Consider the following 19,579-nt stretch of genomic DNA (forward strand, 5'->3'; position numbering starts at 1 on the left):
ATCAGAATCGATGATAACTTGTTTATAACTAGGTAGGTATTATGTGTACAAAAAAAATATATAAAGGATATGCAGAATCTAATTTTGTTGTAGACGGCAATAGCTGTTTTTTACCGTGACCATTCTTTCACGAAAAATAGAGAAAAAATTTTAGTACCTAACTAGTTACTTAATTACTATTAATATTATTTTGAAGTGTTTTTTCATACATAAGGATTTTTAATTTTTTTTATTAACCCATTAATGTCCCAATGCTGGGCAAGGGTCTCCACCCGTAGTGAAAATTAGATTTAAAAAATAGATAATATCAATTGAAAAAAAATATTTTTCATTATGTTTGTATGTACTACTTATGTAATGTATGCATAAATGCATGACATGAATGTATGTATGTGTATTGTATGTATGTATATCCACATATGGTTTAAAACTAACATATGGTTTTAAATATAAAACTATAATAATAGTTAGTCTTGTATAGATTCATAGACTAACATGACTCACCGTTTGTCCTAGCCACGCTTGACTGAATTTGAAATTAGAACGCTCTATAATTTGCTGTAATCTCATTGGTTGAGCACTGTGACCGGTTATTACGTCATTTTTTATTCGTAATTTGAATTGAGTTAATAAATTATGCAATTTTTTAGGGCTACCTTACCTTGATAAAGACAAAAAAGGACTTTGTTTATTTAATTTCAATAATAACAGTAACTAAGTGTGTTAATCACATTGAGTAATTTTTAAGCAAACGTAATATTATTATCACGCCTTGTTCCTAAAAGTATAGGCAGAGATTAAGGCCCCTTCCCTGTTAACGTAGAGTTCTACTACAATATTGAACTATCCCTTTTATATAAAGATAAAAGAAATATGTAAACAAATATAAGGAAATAGCTAAAATAGATTATTATTATGACATATGTATATTCATAAAATATGTAGCAAAAGAAGTTTAATTATGTTACAAATCGTAAAGATAAGACTCCCGTATTTTCTACTTACCCACAAAGAAATCAAGGCGTGATATTATTGACCATTACTATTGTATAGATACTTTTTTGATAAACGTAATGTAGATTTAGCAAAAAAAATCATGTAGAGATCGTAATAAGTGGAGTTTCTATTATCTCTACCTGCTCTCCTGTTGTAATAGGGCGTGATATTATTTTGCTCCATTAATATCACTACCGTAATAAAAATAAATGTATTGAAAATCATTTTAAAGACATACAAACAAAAATGTAAAATAAACTAATCATTCAAATATTTGTCTCGTATAGGATTCGAACCCAAGACTCCCACACTTCTAACAGATATCACTTCTACCACTACGTCTTAGCGTAACAGTAGTTCTTTGTCGTAACATAAAGACCTTACACAACAAAGGATAACAAACCGGGTTCGATTCCCGGAACAATCAAAATTACTACTAGCTATTAATTTATTCCTAGAACGTACTAATATTTCTATATTGTATGGATATGATGGTCTATTAAGAAATTCTTAGTAGAGTTAGTAATACTAGGTTTCATAATATTACATTATGAAAATACTATCTTTAGCCCGCGACTCCGCCCGCGTGAAAACCTTTCCCAGGGTAAAAAGTATGTGTTAATCCAGGTTATAAGCTATCAATGTACCAAATTTCACTAAAATCTATTTAGTAGCTTTTTCGTAACCAAAAGAGAAGTAAGGATCGTACCAAGTGGCGTTCTTTGTTCTCTGCCTACCCCTATGGGAGAAAGGCGTTGTGTATAATGTAGTGTATGTATATATGTGTTAAAATTAATAATACATTTAACCCACGAATGTCCCACTGCTAAGCAAGGGTCTCCTCCCGTAATGAAGGAAGGGCCCGCACTCGGCCAGCGTGGTGGCCTCAAGGCCTAACCTTGAGTCCACCAAGCTGGCCGCGCTGGCAAGTGCGGGTTGGGGACTTTGCATACATTTAACTGTTCTAAAGAACTCTCAGGCATGCAAGGTTGCATCGCGATGTTTTCCTTCACCGTTGACACAAGTGATAATTATTTCTAAAACACATATATCTTGGAAAAGTTATTAGTGTATTGCCTCGGGATCGAACCTGCAACCACTATCACGGTTATCACAGCTATCATTCTATTAAATTAGCTACAAAACAGCTAAATTTCCTCAAAATTCGTTCAGCAGTTCTTGCTAAATTGAATAACAAACACACATTTATATTATGTCTACGTTAAACGAATATAAAACAAAAGCTCTGTATTGACACAACCTCTTCCTGTTTCCCCCCGTAGGGGAAAGCGTTATGTTTGTTTACTGAATCAGGGTGAGGGAGGCTTTTAGTGAAATAATATTTAATTAATACTTCACAATTTAATGGACAGTCTGACTTAGATGGTGTGTTGGGTAATGTGTTCACCACGATACTGTGGGTCGTAGGTTCGAATAAATATAAAATTTTGTACGAATGTCAGGTAAGTAAGCCTTGCTAAGTTACTACATATACCTTGTTCGGTAAAGAGACGACTGCAATAATAATATAATTGTTGTTTTATGTTTGTTAATCTATCTATTTAAGTATTAACTGATCCGGCAAACGTTGTTTTGCCATATAAATTTAAAAAAAAACGTTAGTGGTGGCCGATTCTCAGACCTACTCAATATGCTAACTAAATTTCATGAGAATCGGTTAAGCCGTTTAGGAGTACGAGACCGAACATGACACGATAATTTCATATAATATTAGATGTATTTTAAGGTATTTAAGTATGTTTATGAGCTATTTGGTTATCAAAGTACAAGGTCTGCTTAGTTCGGAATCAGATGACCGTGTGTGAGTAGCCAATGAAGAAAAGAAAAAATCCGACATTTTTAGGCTGTAACTGTTAGTTTATTTGAAGATCAGTTTGACGATTTACTACACGTAAGATAAACATGACATTCTTATCAAAATCTATCAAAAAGCCCTTTACATTGTTTTTACAAAGTGTTTATAGTAATCCATTTAAAGCAAAGGAACCACGACCTCGGCGAAACTCTTAATTATGTAAAGAAAGTAAGAGCGAATACACTTAATATCTCCAAATCGTTCTCTATCACATTACCCTAAAGCATTTTTCTAACCTTGAAATTCCTGAACCGGCCCAAAGCAAATAATCTAGATGTTGAAAAGGACATTTGCCCAGGGTCGGGTCACTGAATCGGGTTATAAAATTTTAACCCATTCCCAATTTAACAAACTTCATTTATTACAATTTATAGAATAATTAGGTGATAGTAAGTGTCACTTAAATAATAAGTCTAAGTACCTACAACCGATTATAATATTAGAAATAAATTGTCTTACGATATTTTAACAATGAAAAAAACATTAATTATGGGGTCAATTTTAAATAACGTATTATATTAGGATTTATATTAAATTGATTCACTTTTACTGAAAAACAAAACAAAAAAAACAGAATCAAGTTTTTTTATAGGCTGTATAAATTCCATAGACAATACGCACCACAGATTATAAAGTCTATATCGATAGCAGATTGATTCGCCGTCTTGACATCGCTCGGTCACTACATATGTGAGGTCATTGCTCCTTTGGAGGTACACCGACCAGTCTAGCAGACCTCCCACGCGTCTTCCACCGTTCTAAAGACCGGAGTAAAAAGGGAACTAGTACGTATCTTGAAAGGTCAAGTTAAAATGGTGATGATTGAAGGAAGTTGACAACGATGGGTTGAGATATTACTTCAGTTATTTCTTTTTAATATCATTTCAAACCAGTTTTGTTTTTTTGTTTTGTAATTATATCTCATTAGGGGGCCTAGTTTGTTGGGATTTGTTTTTTTTTATGTTACGTTTAGAAATTGTAGGAATGGAATAAGAATATGTACATATGTAGGTAAGAATAGTTGCTGCAGAGATTTTCGGGGTTATAAAATAGATATGGCATTTAGTCCGCCTATATACACCTATGTACATATATGAAGCTTAAAATAAAAAATAAATATGTGCTAATTCTTTCAGGTGCCTGCTTGTTAAGTTTCAGTAGGATTTTCCAAGAGTAATATGATCGTATGATTATAATTTCGGATATTTTTAAGTAATTTCGAAATAATAATAGTGGCAACTGGCAAGATAATATTAGACTAGTATCAGATGAGATAAGATAGGACTAGTCGTTTCACACGGCTTCACTAGTGTAAGTAATTTCAAATACTCACTCTAAACATATTATTTTATGGATCTTAAGTTATTTCATTATATTGGCTACTATAAGCATTTGGAAGTCCAAATAGGTCGAGACAAAATTTTTTTTTTTAGTACTCTTATAATTGAGAAATTAAAATAAGTAGAAATAAAACGGTAATATTATACTAATAACTGGGTATATATTTTTTGCATGTAATGTGATATTACAACACAGCTGTCGCCGACTGTACACTGTTAGGGTGACCATGGGGTGTTTATATAGAGACCAATTATATCTTTCTCTCTCTCTGTCTCTTTCTCTCTTTCTGTCTGTCCCTCTCTCTCTCTCCATTTTAAATAATGTTTTAACATAAGGCTGTATACCTACAGCAGTTAATGTTTTATATATTTTCGGATTATATCGTAGTAACATAAGAAAACAGTTATATTAATATACCTAACCTATACTGCAATTCGCTACCACCATCGGCAAATGAAAGCCGGTTAGCTATCGAAAAAAATACAGTACAAAAAGTACGACAATCGGTTCAGCGCCTCAAGCGGGTGTCGTAATAACTATTTTGGCGTATATTTTAAATGTCAAATTCTCGATATTCGATGGTCCCAACTGAAGAGAATCGTGCTACTAGACTGGACAAATAGCGTACTTGCCGTTAGTTTAAATGAGTTATTTTATTGTACCCCGGGTACGCTTAGTTTTCTTAAAAATTCATATTATTAAAGCTTGTTGTATGCATCCTAAAATGTATGACAAAATTCCACTGACCATATTTATTATATTTATACGAAAGTTTTTTTGATTTTGTGTAACACAAAAATACAAGAATTTTGTAAAAAAGACATAATATGTAATAAATTATTTTAAAAAAATGCGTTAATTACTACGCTAAACATGCAGTTACCAAGAAATCTTTTTATCGCAGACAAATAATGTGATATTTTAAGATTTAAGTATTATTTAGATAAGTGTATTTTTTTAATTTAATTATTATTTAGATAAGTATCTAAATAATACTTAAATAAAAAAAGAGCCACTTAAAATCAAGACAGTCTCCGAAAACTTTTGTCATCATGGCCTCCCTACATTTTGTCATCAAATCGAAGCCGTTAAAATTCCATACAGACGGTGAAGTAAAAAGCAAACCTTTTTGAATTCCTACAAACTGGAACTATCCGGATCATACGAGATTATCTTATTTTATTATAATTATTGATGGGACTGATGAGATGACATACTTATGTCTTTTTCTAGCTGACAAGCGCAACTTCGCTTGCGTCACATAAGAGAGAATGTGTCATAATTTTCCCCGTTTTTGTAACATTTTTTACTGGTACTCTGCTCCTATTGGTCGCAGTGTGATGTTATATAGCTTATAGCCTTCCTTATAGGCTATCCAACAGTTAAATAATTTTACAATTGGCATCAGCTGAGATATCGCGTTCAACCAAACAAACAAACTCTACAATTCATATAATCATATGAGATTATCTTATTTTATTATAATTATCGATGGGACTGATGAGATGACATTCTTATAGCTTTTATTACGACTGTTGTATAAGAGAGTGTAGGCAGGGGTGTATAATGTAGCGTCGTTTAGCTATTGACAATGTAACATATCTATTTATCGTATGGTTAGTGGTCAACCTAGTGTCAAAGTTGTTCAAGCCGCCTGAAAGGCCTTAACGACTGTTATCTTAATTGACAACTACCGTAACCGTCTTTTTACGTGCCCTTCGAAGCACGGAGACGCTCAGATCAAATAATGTCCTCCTAGCCGATATACGGCTACGGCGGTCAGTGTCATTGAAACTGGCCATCTGTGCAGGACTTTGTTTATAGTGTCCAAGTGTGCGCACAATACACAGGTACACTCTCTATTCCATCACTCTCATAGTTTGGTGGGACGGATAACCGACACGACCAGTGAGAGGTCAGGCGCAGGACCGACGGCTTTACGTGCTCTCCGAGGCCTTCGACCTCAACTTCCTAACTCTTGGCAATCTCTAAGAAATTCTTAACAGAAAATCTCAGAAAAGACTTTTTGGCCCGACCCAGGATTCGAACCCGAGACCTCTTGCACCGCAGTCGCATATACTACCGACCGCGCCACAGAGGCAGATCAAATACCACTATGTGGTCACCCATCTATAGAATGACCGCGCCAATGGTTGCTTAACCCACAGATCGTTTACCGACCGGTGAGCACAACTGGCTATTTCAAAAAACTTAGTAAATTAATATAAATAAAGTAAAATATTTATTCTTAAGTTAACTGTATGAAACAGTTGTATCAACAATACCCCATAGTTTCGTTCAAAGAGAACCATTTTAATGACACTAACAATGTGTTACTCGATTTCTGAACTACTATTAAGTACTAGGTGTTTTATTTACTACGTAAATCATATATTTCAACTAACATTTTTTTTTTCCATAATAAGTTTATAATCGACTCTCCGTGCTTGAATCGCCTATGAGTAGCGCTAACCCAGCGGTAAACAATCAGTCGGTAAAGCAACCATTGGCGCGGTCATTCTATAGATGGGTAACCCCATAGTAATATTTAAACTGAGCGTATTCGTGCTTCAGAGGGCACGAAAAAAATTTCTCCCGGTTGTTATAGTCAATTAAGATAACAGAGAAAGTTTGGGTGGTTTAAAAAACTTCGACACTATCAGTGGTAAAGCAACCTAAGCGCGATCATTCTATAGATGGGTAGCCGTATGAAGCTTTTTATTTATTATTCTTTAATTTTGCTCTCCTAAGCACGAAGATGCTTTTCGTGCTTTGGAAGGCATATAAATTGTCAGTCCCTGTAAGATAACAGTCGTTAAGCCTTGTCAACTGTTTAAGCAGCTTTGACACTAGGTTGACCACTAACCATACGATAAAATAATAGTTTAAAGTGTCAATTATAAATGTAAGTAATGGTGTATTAGTGTATCAATCGATATGCAATAACGATCATAAACAGAGACAGTGCGGGTACACATCCCGCGCGAGGTGAAGCGGCTCCCTCCATAAATATTAATTATATTACAGTTCAATTAAAACCTCAATTCTACAACTCTAGGTAATCATTTCTAACAATCAGTGGGTGAAGCAACCATTGGCGCGGTCATTCTATAGATGGGTGACCGCATAGTGTTATATGAGCTGGGTGTTTCCGTGCTTCGGAGGGCACGTAAAAGTAAGTATTTCATAGCAGGTTGCACTCACCGGTCTGTGAGCGATCAGTGAGTAAAACTACCTTAGTGACGTCATTTTATAGATGGGTAGCCGCATAGAACTATTCGGGTACAGCGTCTTCGTGCTTTAAAGGGGACGGAAAAAAACTCTCCCGGTTTGTCAATTAAGATAACAGTGAAAGACTTTTCGGGTGGTTTTTAAACTTTGACACTAGGTTGACCACTAACCATACGATCAAATAATAGTTTAAAGTGTCAATTATAAATGTAAGTAATGGTGTATTAGTGTATCAATCGATATGCAATAACGATCATAAACAGAGACAGTGCGGGTACACATCCCGCGCGAGGTGAAGCGGCTCCCTCCATAAATATTGATTTTATGTGAGAGGGCGGCGGCTCCTAGGGCTGGCTACTGCGTGGACAATACAAAATACAGGCAGTGACGATTAATAACTTTTGTTGATGAATCGAGTGACTTCTTTGAGAAAAATATACCAGTGTTATTGTCTGAAGTGCATACTTTAGTTTTGTAATAAATTATCTCAATTGATTCACTGGTAAAAATCACTAAAAACTTTTTTTATGTAATTAAATTTTAGCATGGCTTGCAATTTTCAGATAAATTTGAAAATACCATCAGCCTATAAATTGTGGGTCCCAGCTGTCATTTTCAAAGATCTTTGACAGGTCTTAACAGTAGTCAGAAGCTTGCAAGTCTGACAACCAGTCTTACCGAAGGATATTGTGTAATAACCCAGGTAACTGTGTTGTGGAGGTCAGATGGGCAGTCGCTCCAAGTAAAACACTGGTATTCATCTGCATCCAGTGAGACTGGAAGCCGACCCCAACATAGCTTAAAAGGCTAGGCTGATAGAATTTGTAATTCTATCTAGATAAATCTTGTCTGCCACTAAGTTGTTGGACGATAGAACCATATTGAAACCTTTTTGTGATATAACCTTATTTAGTTTTTTAAGGTGTAGGAAGTGCCAACCTTCGTTTACATTTAAATATGGTTAGTAATTAGTAATTGACCAAAAAACAGGAAACCGTAATGAGCGGATGACAAACTTGAGACATTTAATTGATGTCGTTTATATTACAAATTTGTACTTATCAAGGTCTTATATAGGTAAGCTACATACGTAATATATCTTTTTCCAGTAGGTAGGCACTAGGCAGAGACCACAAAACGCCACTTGGTACGATCCTTAGAAAGTTTTTTTGCTTAATTCATTTAAAGACTGTTCTATGTTACGTACTAATCAAAATTGATTTCGGTGAATCAATTTGTTGTTTTGACAGCTGTCAAATTATTCTTTATATCAAGTTATCTGAGGATGAAAAGGTGTAGCAAAAGACTTAAGCTATTAATAAAATAAAATAATATTTGGTTCGGCAATAATCGGACTAGAAGAGAAGCAAAACTGAATAGTAAGGTCGGTACGAAAAAAATGCGAAAAATACATGTTCGTTGTATGGGGACTCCATTTAATATACATTTTTTTAAATTACAGCAACGGCAAACGAGGCAACTATTACGTTTTATGAGATACAGCCTGGTGACAGACCGACGGCAGACAGACAGACAGACAGCGGAGGCTCAGTAATAGAGTTCCCTTTGGTTACGAAACACAAAAAAGCGTCAAAAATTGTCCACGATTGATCAAAATTCACACGTTTGTTGCCACCCGAGAGTCTTGAATGAAAGTTATCCATTATAATTGGATATCATTATTTATTTGGTGTTCAGTCACGATGTAGACGCCTTTCACTATTGTCATTATTTGTTGCTGTTTGCCGCTTTTTCTTTTACATACGTGCTTAAGATTGTAAAGTGACAAGTGAGGTAAATAAAAACTTAAGTCCTATTAGCGAAAACCGTAGTTTTGGATTGTTTTTTTTTTTTGAGTAAAATTAACAAACTCGCACTTAGTCATCGTTGTGGACTCAAGGCTAATTTCATTTTCACATTGTGATAAATTTTGTAAAAAAGATTTAAGATTTTTTTTGTAGATACGCTCATTTGGTTCTCATACCGCGATTTATGACGTATTATCCCTCATTCGTCTTCCCTTAGGTACGATTCAGACCAACCGGCTAGCGTCGGCCAGCATCGGAACGGAGCCGTACGCGTGCCGCGGCAGCCGAACGTGTGCCGCGGCAGCCGAACGCGTCCGCCGGAGCTGTACGGCTGCCGCGGTAGCCGTACGCGTGCCGCGGCAGCCGACAGCGTCCGCTGGAATCCAATCATATGTCTGGACTAAAGAAATTAGTTTTTCTTCCGTATCCATTTTTGATTTTAATATGTTAACTGTCGCTTGAAGAACACAACTTCAATGATTCGCTAGTTGCTGCACCGTAATCTCCGTTCGTATTTCACGACGCACAGCTGACCGGCTCCGAACGGAGCCGACGGCAGCCGATTGGATGCCGGCGGCGCCGTTCGGAGCCGGTCGGGGCCGGTCGGCCGTCGCGACAGCCGAATGCATTCTGCGACAGGTCGCGACGCGTCGCGGTATGCCGACGGAGATAGCTATGCGTAAGTTGCTTGCAAATATGAACTGTATTTACTGTTGATACAATTCAATGTTCTTTACCGCATTGTAAAATGCCGCCCGGCCCGGCCCGACGCGAGCCGGTTGGTCTGAATCGTACCTTAGACGTAAGTATTATCCCTCATTTTGAGTCTCCCTTGTCTAGCAGAAGGCGCTAATGGGTCGATTTTATTTTAAGAAAAATCGTATTTCTAGCCTTCAATTAGGTATGCGTTTTAAATTTTACCAGCCACTATTTCAGATACCCAGATTTTAAAAATAAAATATTCATGTATGAGCCTGTGTTTTTGACTATCTCCATGCAAAAATTTCGTCAAAATAGGTCAATTATTTAGCTATAAAAGAGTAGCAGCCATACATACAAACTTTAGAATTTTCAATATTAATACAACAAAATACAATAAAACATGGGTAGTATGTATAAATATAATATGAATAAGCATATTTATTACCAAAACAATTTCCCCTAAAAAAATAATTAATAAACAATAAATATTCTAACATTACGTACAACCCTAAACCGCATTTAAAGCCCGCGGGGTTGTCACATGTTTGAGGGCAGTGAGATGTGAGAACGAGACGGCAACACTTCTCCCATACGTTAGAGGGAGACGGCTCTATGTTTGTCGTCACTACTTTAGCCACGTACTTGGTAATTCTTTTTATTGAATAGGTAGACTGTTATTCTGTTTCTTTTAAGATGGATTTTTGACAGGATCTAATTATGGAGCCGCGAATTGATTTCTGAAATCTAGATTACTTTTTAATAGGGAGGAGCTCGTGGCTTCGTTAACAACAGCCGCACAGATCGAACTTTGAGGTTAAGCAACGCTTGCCGAGGTCGACATGTGGATGGGTGACCATCTTGTACATATCGAGTTCCTACGTGTTTCGGAAGGTAAATTAAATTGTGGGTCCCGGCTGTCATTTCCAAAGATCTACGACAGTCATTAACAGTAGTCAGAAGCTTGAAAGTCTGACAACCAGTCTTATTGATAGGTATCGTGGTATAACCCAGGAAACTGGGTTGTGGAGGTCAGATAGGCAGTCGCGGCATGTGAAATACTGGTTCAGCTGCATCCGGTGAGACTGGAAGCCGACTCTAACATAGTTGGAAGAAAGGCTGCTAGCCCTCTATTATTGAAAAACAGGTAACATTATACGATACGTACTAATAATAGATCATCTAGAACTCTAGACTAATTTAGGACTAGAATAAGAATATAGATCTTTTGTGACACTCTATCTGTACCTTTAGGTTTAGAAATAATTATAACTTGTTATAACTGTGAAGGAAAACATCGTGATGAAAACTTGCATGCCTCAGAATCCCTTATAACAGTTTCTGAAGTAATGCAAAGTTACCAAGCCAATAAAGACCATCTAGAATTCTTGAATATTCTAGACTAATTTAGGGCTAGAATAAGAATATAGATTTTTTATGACACTAAATGTGTCCTACCTTTAAATTTAGAAATAATTGCTACTTGTTACAACGGTTAAGGAAAACATCGTGTTGGAAACTTGCATGCGTAAAAGTTTTTTAAAATAGTCATGAACCCGCATTTCGATGGCGTGGTGGACTCAAGGCCTGGCATCCCTTCATTCGGGGAGAACTCTTGCCCAGCAGTGGGACAATAAAGGATAAAGATTTATTGCAATCGATAGTCAGCCGATAAATAATCCTTGCTTATTTTATTGTTGGGAAAAGTGTAAACGACTTGTGACACGAAGTCTCGGGTTCGATTACCGGGCGAACGTAGTTGTATTGGTATTTTCTTATTTATATTAGCTAGCTGCTAGGAGTTTGGTAACATGCTCTGAATGAGTAAGTGTATTTTATACACCTCTGCCAACACCTTCGTCTAACAGGCGTGATATTAATTATGTATATTGCACCTACTTAAGAACATTAAATTATAATCAGATTAAAACATTTTCTCCTGGGAATAATACCCTAGGTATTTAGGCTTAAGAATAATTCTACTAGCGGCATGTGGGCACGAGCCAAGGAAGGGCTTAAGTCAAGCTGATCGTGAGTAGCATAAACATAAGGTTATTCTAAAAAGTATATAGTAAAACGTAAAATTATTAACATATTGCTAAGTTATTATTAGTTTTAAGTTACATTTAAATATGATGTATTATTTTTAGTGTAAATTTTTACAAAAATTACTCACTTTGAAAAAATATAGTTACTCTTTTTATTCACAATTGAATCGACGCTACTTCCTCGATAAATGGGCTATCTAGCACTGAAAGAATTTTTCAAATCGGACCAGTAGTTCCTGAGATTAGCGCGTTCAAACGAACTTTCACTACAGCTTTATAATATTAGTATAGAGAGAGGTATATTCCGCAAGCATTACCCACCTGCCTACCCAATAGTCAGTAAAGCGCGTGAAACACCGCATTGCGTAGATCGTCTGTAGGACGTCTAGCCCAGAGGTCAAACCCACTCACTCTACATTATGTATCGATCTTGTTGAGATAAACATAAAGACATTATCAAAACGATCATAGCCACTTTTAAAGGGACAGCCGTCTTAACCCGACCTGGGCTATGGATGGGTGAGCAACTGAGCAATGTTCTTTGTCTTCATAACTTTTAATCGTTCACACTGAATCTTTATTTTGTAATAGAAGTTAATAGAACTAGCGGACTTCGTCTAAGTATGTACTATACTAATGTCATCCCATTGATTCCATTTCCGAATTTTGATCGTATAGTACACAAATTTTGTCTTAACTGTTACAAACACATTTTCGAAGGAATTACTAATTAGCGTTTCTAGAAATCGAGATTTTCTAGAAACGCTTTAAACACTACTTCTCGACTGAAAGAAGAGTGAGAATCGAACCCTACCCTACTTGTTTTGTTGGTCGTATGGTTAGTGGTCAACCTAGTGTCAAAGTTGTTCAAGCCGCCCGAGAGGCCTTTGACGTGGTTTAACGACTGTTATCTTAGTACCTAGGTAGACAACAACCGGGACCGACTTTTAACGTGCCCTCCGAAGCACGGAGACGCCCAGTTCAAATACCACTATGCGGTCACCCATCTATGGAATGACTGCGCCAATGGTTGCTTAACCCACAGATCGTCTACCGACCGGTGAGCGCAACTGGCTATGGGCGCCTCCCTACCCTACTGTCGTAGCGTGATGCCTATGTCATCACGCTACGACCAATAGGAGCAGACTACCAGTGAAAAATGTTACAGAAACGGGGAAAATTATGACATATTCTCTCTTATGTGACGCAAGCGAAGTTGTGCGGGTCAGCCAGTACATAATATTACGTCTGTTATACAAAGTGTAGGCAGAGGTGTATAAAGTACACGAACAGCTGATGATGATGAGCCTTATGCAATATATTTGCAGCCACAAGTTTATCGTTCGATCTTTACGATTTTGTCGGCAGCATATATCTATTCCAACCCAATTTGAGATTAGTGAGATTTCTAAGATTGCTGCCTGTCTTGTCTGTCTGCATTGTCGCCTCTTCTCCTCAATCTCTTGTTTTTTACATTGCACCAAGCCGACAATTTTGGAGGGAAAACGGGAGGCCTTTTCCCAGCAGTGGTACCTACTGTAGGACACTACAAAGAGTTAACAAATTTTAATAACTTGAGACTACTAATTTGGTACCTACCTAGATCTGAAATTTCTACACACAGCTTGATCATAGTATAGTACCTATGTTAATTTATTTACGCTGAGACTAACGCTCAAGTAGTGTAGTTTGCAGATATTTTAGTAGTAAATTTATTTTTACGTTAAGGGTAAAAGTCAATGACAATGATTCATTAATATTCATTAACTGTGATTTGTCTTACGTACGGTAATCTTAGTATTTACAATGAAGACAAAAAATACAGACGAATTGAGAACTTCCTCCTTCTTTTTAAGTCGGATAAATAGTAGATATTTCTTTCCCGCTAATTATTTGGCGCGTTTTGTGAGAATATAATTAGGACACAGATGGGCTTTTCATCTAAGGCTTTATCTTTTAGCTAAGGCCCACCTGTTATAGTTTTTCAGTAAATTAAATACCTAGGTAAAATAGAATAGACTAGCGCAATGATTAATACCTACCGACTACCTACCTACCTACTAAAAAAAAATAAAAGCAAATAATATTTTCACGAAAGTAAGCATCTATTATCGAAATTCATTATGTGCTAGAAAAACTAGGCCAACGTGGAGAATTTGTCATTGTATTACCTAGATAGGTACTAAAAATAGACTGTCATAATATAGAATACATTAAGGTATAGCCTAGGTAATTAACTAATTTCTATACGATACTGGAAATAAATAAATAAATCATGTATAAGCAGTTATTTGCCTATTTTCTTACCTCAAAAATACCTAGACAAATTGAGCCGGCGGAATAAACAGGTAGGTAAGTAAGTAACAATTTATTGCCTAAACAGGGCATTTGAATGTCGTTCGCACTTGTTTGTCTGGTTACCCAGTTATTAGTCTAGAATACTATAATACTACATTATAGACTTGTCATTTAATTACTAACATTTGGTTTTAAAACAACACAATGCCGGTTACAAGTCAAAAGTGTCGTTTAAATGAAAATATAACCAACAAATCGTAATTTGATTTAAAATTGTACTTACCAATGTTTTACAATCACGTAACGCCCATCTGTATTCTTTTTCACATTAAAACAAAACTCACGGAGCGAAATGTAAACGAAATCCAATTGATTGAACGATTCACAGACAGTAAACACAAAATTATTAACAAGTGACCAATTCTATTCATTGAATAGTTTGTGATAGCGACATCTAGTGGTCTTCAGTCGAACTACTGCCATTCTTTACGTTGACATAATAGTGTAGTCGTTTAAGTACTTTAATAATGTCGATAGATGGCGGCAGCAACTGATTTACAGCCTTTAACGCTAGATGTCATTAACTGTAAAGTGGTTCATTCTTCAGTTCTTTTTTGGGCGAATGTTTAATTCATGAACAGGTCAGAAGCAGTTTCTTTTAAAATAAATTAAAAAAATAATTATTATCAACAATGTGTAATTCCCATCTTTTTAAAACCATTATATTTAAAGGTAATGGTCGTCTCAGACCACGAATAAATAATTAATTTTAATTTATTATCTTCGGTCCAATTTATCAACTATTTATTATAAAGCTTTTTTTACGAAACCCTTAATTAAGACATCAGCGTTTTGATATAACACTGTGTACCTCGAACCTCCAAGCAAATCGAGATGGAAACAAAGTTTTTGTTGACCCGTAAACTCTACTAACGCCATCTGTTACCAAGTAGACGAACTAGAGTGACGTCACAGCAACGTCGACCAGCCGGTTCGAGCAAGTTGCACGGTACCGTTGGGTTCAACGACCCAACACGCATTTTGTTTACGCGGGAATAAAATCCGGAAGATTGTGTGATTTTGTGAGATTTTTTAAATTCACACGTATTATACGGCTTGTAAAATAAAAATTAACTGTTTTAACGTTAGTTACAAAGTTTGGCGAGTTCAAAAAACTTGAAATAACTGTATTTATTAGTTACCGTCCTTCGTGTGATATAACGTAACAATTAAATTTTTGTGCAATTTTAGTGAATGGATTTCCACAATGTTTGTTGTTCAATGACTTTTGTGCTTTTTTGTTTTATTTCATTTTGCTCTGTATGAGATTATTTTTCGCAGGTAATTTTTTGCGTGAGACTGTCTTAATTTTAATTGTTCAAAACAATCTCCAGTAGAAGATTACTGATTGACTGACTAATAGACAAAGCAAAGCCGAAACTACTGAACACAGGAACCTGAAATTTTGCATGTATTGCTTGGAGAGTATAGGGGAGCACCAAGAGGGAATTTTCGGAAAATTCTCCCTCTAGGAGGTAAAATTCTTCGCGGGCAAAGACGCGGGCGGGAAGCTAGTCAATTTCCATATAATATATAAAACGTCTCTCTTCAGTTTCTGAGTGGACAGTTGAAATCTGGTATGAGGAATTTCGCTACAGAGGGGTGAAATTTCACGCAGTCAAAGCTGTAGGCGAAAAGCTAGTAAAATCAAAATCAAATCATTTATTAATTTAGGTCAAATATTGACACTTATGATAGTCGTTACAATTACTGAATCTACCACTAGCTCGGAAAGGGGATGGAGCCTTATGAGAAGAGCTAGCAAGAAACTCACGGCCACTCTTTTCAATCACCAAAAGTTTTACAATGTCGTTGATACAATAATTGATCATGCGAGGAGCTGCCAACAATCAGCGATATAGATTATATTGAAAATAATATTGAATGAAATGAATGAGAATTTAACATTGTACATTCACTTAGCAACAACCACTCAACTAAAGCAACAGTAATTTAAAAATATATAAAACTAGTTTTATTCTAGATGCTAAAATAAATCTTCAAAAATGATTTTATGAGAACATTTTTACAATTTGCACTGATTGGTCTATGCATATCGTAAAAATGTATTTTTTATGTTGCCATTAAAATAAATAATTGCTTCTGTTTTTCAAGTAGCTTATATGAGACTCTGGGTTCGATTTCCGAGTTGTGAAAAATAGAATCATGTTTTAGATTTTTTTTAGTACCTGCTAAGTGCTTGGCCCGGTATATAGCATGAGTTTTACTCCCTATTACATATGACTACGATATAAGATACAAAATGAGGATGAATTATATAAATAACAGCAAGCATAATGTTAGTTAGAGCATTCTTCAAAAATAACGCTTATTTTCTTGTCCATATAGAAAAAGTAATCTTCAAATTGTTGCCTATATCGGGAATCGAGCCTCACACTACCACAGAAAAGCAGTGCAAGGTGGCGAAATATAACATTCAAATCTATCTCTTGCTAATCCATACTAATATTATAAATGCGAAAGTAACTCTGTCTGTCTGTCTGTCTGTCTGTCTGTCTGCTACTCAATCACGTCTAAACTACGGAACCAATTTGCATGAAATTTGGTATGGAGATATTTTGATACCCGAGAAAGGACATAGGCTACTTTTTACCCCGGGAAAATGACGCATTTCCCGGGAAAATTCAGAAAATTCAACGAAGTTGCGAAAAATCAATATTATAATGACATTGAATTAACAAAATTCCGTTACCATGGCAACTGTTTTAATGGCGGATATGTCTTAGCGCGACTTCGTTATACTAAGAGATATAAATAATTTTGAGAATATTTTTCGTAAAAAAAAAGCATATTTTATATCATCACGCTACGACCAATAGGAGCAGAGTAGGTAACAGTAAAAAATGTTACAAAAACATGGAAAATTCTGACCCATTCTCTCTTATGTGACGCAAGCGAAGTTGCGCGGGTCAGCTAGTTATATCTACACCAGCTGATCCGCGCAACTTCGCTTGGCTTACTACTACTTACTGGTACTTTGCTCCTATTGGTCGTAGCGTGATGTTATATAGCCTATAGCCTTCCTTCATAAATTAGTAAAATATTTTTTCAATTCGCAATTAGCGCGTTCAAACAAACAACTCTACAATTTTATAATTTTCGTATAGATAAATATATTATAAAAGCGAACGCAGCCGACAGTCTTAACTAGTATTAATTTAAATACACGCAGGTACAGTTATGATATAAATCATTAAATCGGTTTGTTTGATGCAGTATATATGTACAAGTCATAATTTGACCTCTTAATTAAAGTTCAAAGAGTTATACATTGATGAATAATTTTTTGCTGTTATAACAGTGTCTGTGGTCTATAAGACTGTTGACCGCGAGCTCTCAGGTTCGATTAAATTTTAAATATTTTGTTTTTGCTGCTATTTTTGGTGTAGTAAGTAAGTTAATAATAAATAAATAATATCATTGGACAACTCACAAACGGACATTTGATTCCAAACTAAGCAGATTCGAGCTTGTACTATGGTAACCAAATTACTGATAAACATACTTATATACTTCTAAATACATACTCATATAGATAAATTGACAACCAGGCTCAGAACAGAAACTCGTACTCATCACACAATTAATATTTGTCAAGGGTGGGATTCGAACCCACTTCTTCTTATCGTATAGTTAGTGGTCAACCTAGTGCCAAAGTTATTCAAGCCACCCGAAGGCCTTTGACGTTGCTTAACGATTGTTATCTTACCCGGGACCGTCTTTTTACGTGCCCTGTGAAGCACGGAGACGCCCAGTTCAAATACCACTAGGCGGTCACCCATCTTTCAAATGACCGCGCCAAAGTTGAAAGCCAATAACTTGCAGATCGTTTACCGACCAGTGAGCGCAACTGGCTAACTAATGTTATAAAATTTCTTTCATTTGTATATTTAAAAAGTCACTGACATGATAATCTAAGTGCGTTTAAAAATAGGATTTAAAATACATAAAAATATATTTACCAGTATTCAATTAAGTAAATGTATCTTATATTTTAATATTTATTCGACTAACAGTATTTATTCCATGGCGGCTTCGAATAGAGATCAATAAAACTATTATTGAATATGTTCGTTTTATTGCTTGGTTATAATCACGATAGTTTGATAGCCGAGTGGGTAAAGTATTCTGCTTTGAGATGAGTGGTTGAGGGTTCGAATCCAAGGTAACAATATGGCTTTTAGAAGTTACTAGCTGACCCGCGCAACTTCGCTTGCGTCACATAAGAGAATCATAATTTTCTCCGTTTTCGTAACATTTTTCACTGGTACTGTGCTCCTATTGGTAGTAGCGTGATGATATATAGCCTATAACCTTCCTCGATAAATGGACTATCTAACACTGAAATAATTTTTCAAATCGGACCAGTAGTTCCTGAGATTAGCGCGTTCAAACAAACAAACAAACAAACAAACTCTTCAGCTTTATAATATTAGTATAGATGTGTAAGGTGAGTTACTAACTGACTGACACAGTGATCTATCAACGCTTAGACCAAACCACTGGACGGATCGGGCTGAAATTTGGCATGCACTTTAATCAAAATCTTTTTAACGCAATTTTCTACTACGATCGACTATCAACCATATATAGCTATCAACAAATTTTGTATGGTATTCAGTGCCCCTAACGAGTGCTGCAGGGATTAATTTTAAAGTAATTTTTTTAAAGTAAAACTCTACGTATTCGATAGTACCGACTATAGAGAAGCTATATTATAGAAGAAAACTATAAGAAATCTACCTTCTTGTCCTCACATCCAAGAATTTACACTGAGGTCAATGACCTTCGGTCTGTAAAGATTTTATAGTTTATCATTTCAGTATGATTGAAAGGCTCTACATCTTAGAGTTCCTATGATAATTTCCTCTGATAGATACCTATATTGGACTTTAACTGACCTAATTTTTAAGAATAACCACCACTTGAAGTCTCGTATAGTTTATCAGTAAGAATTTTGACAGTACTTTTTCTTAGCTATCACTTTATCTTTTAGATAGGTTATCCAACACTTATCAATGAGCCGTGATCCGGCTCTAAGTCCTTTCTTTTTAGGTTCTTTTAAAGCAGGGGTTCCCAACCCTTTCTTAGTCCGGGGCCACTGTTATATTATTCTTGTTAGCAGGGAACACCATGTAAGTACGAGTAGTAGTAGTATGTTAAAAATAAAGTGTAATAATCAAACTGAAAATTTTTAAATC

The sequence above is a fragment of the Anticarsia gemmatalis genome, chromosome 27 (genome assembly GCF_050436995.1).
Source record: "Anticarsia gemmatalis isolate Benzon Research Colony breed Stoneville strain chromosome 27, ilAntGemm2 primary, whole genome shotgun sequence".
NCBI classification, from domain to species: Eukaryota; Metazoa; Arthropoda; class Insecta; order Lepidoptera; family Erebidae; genus Anticarsia; species Anticarsia gemmatalis.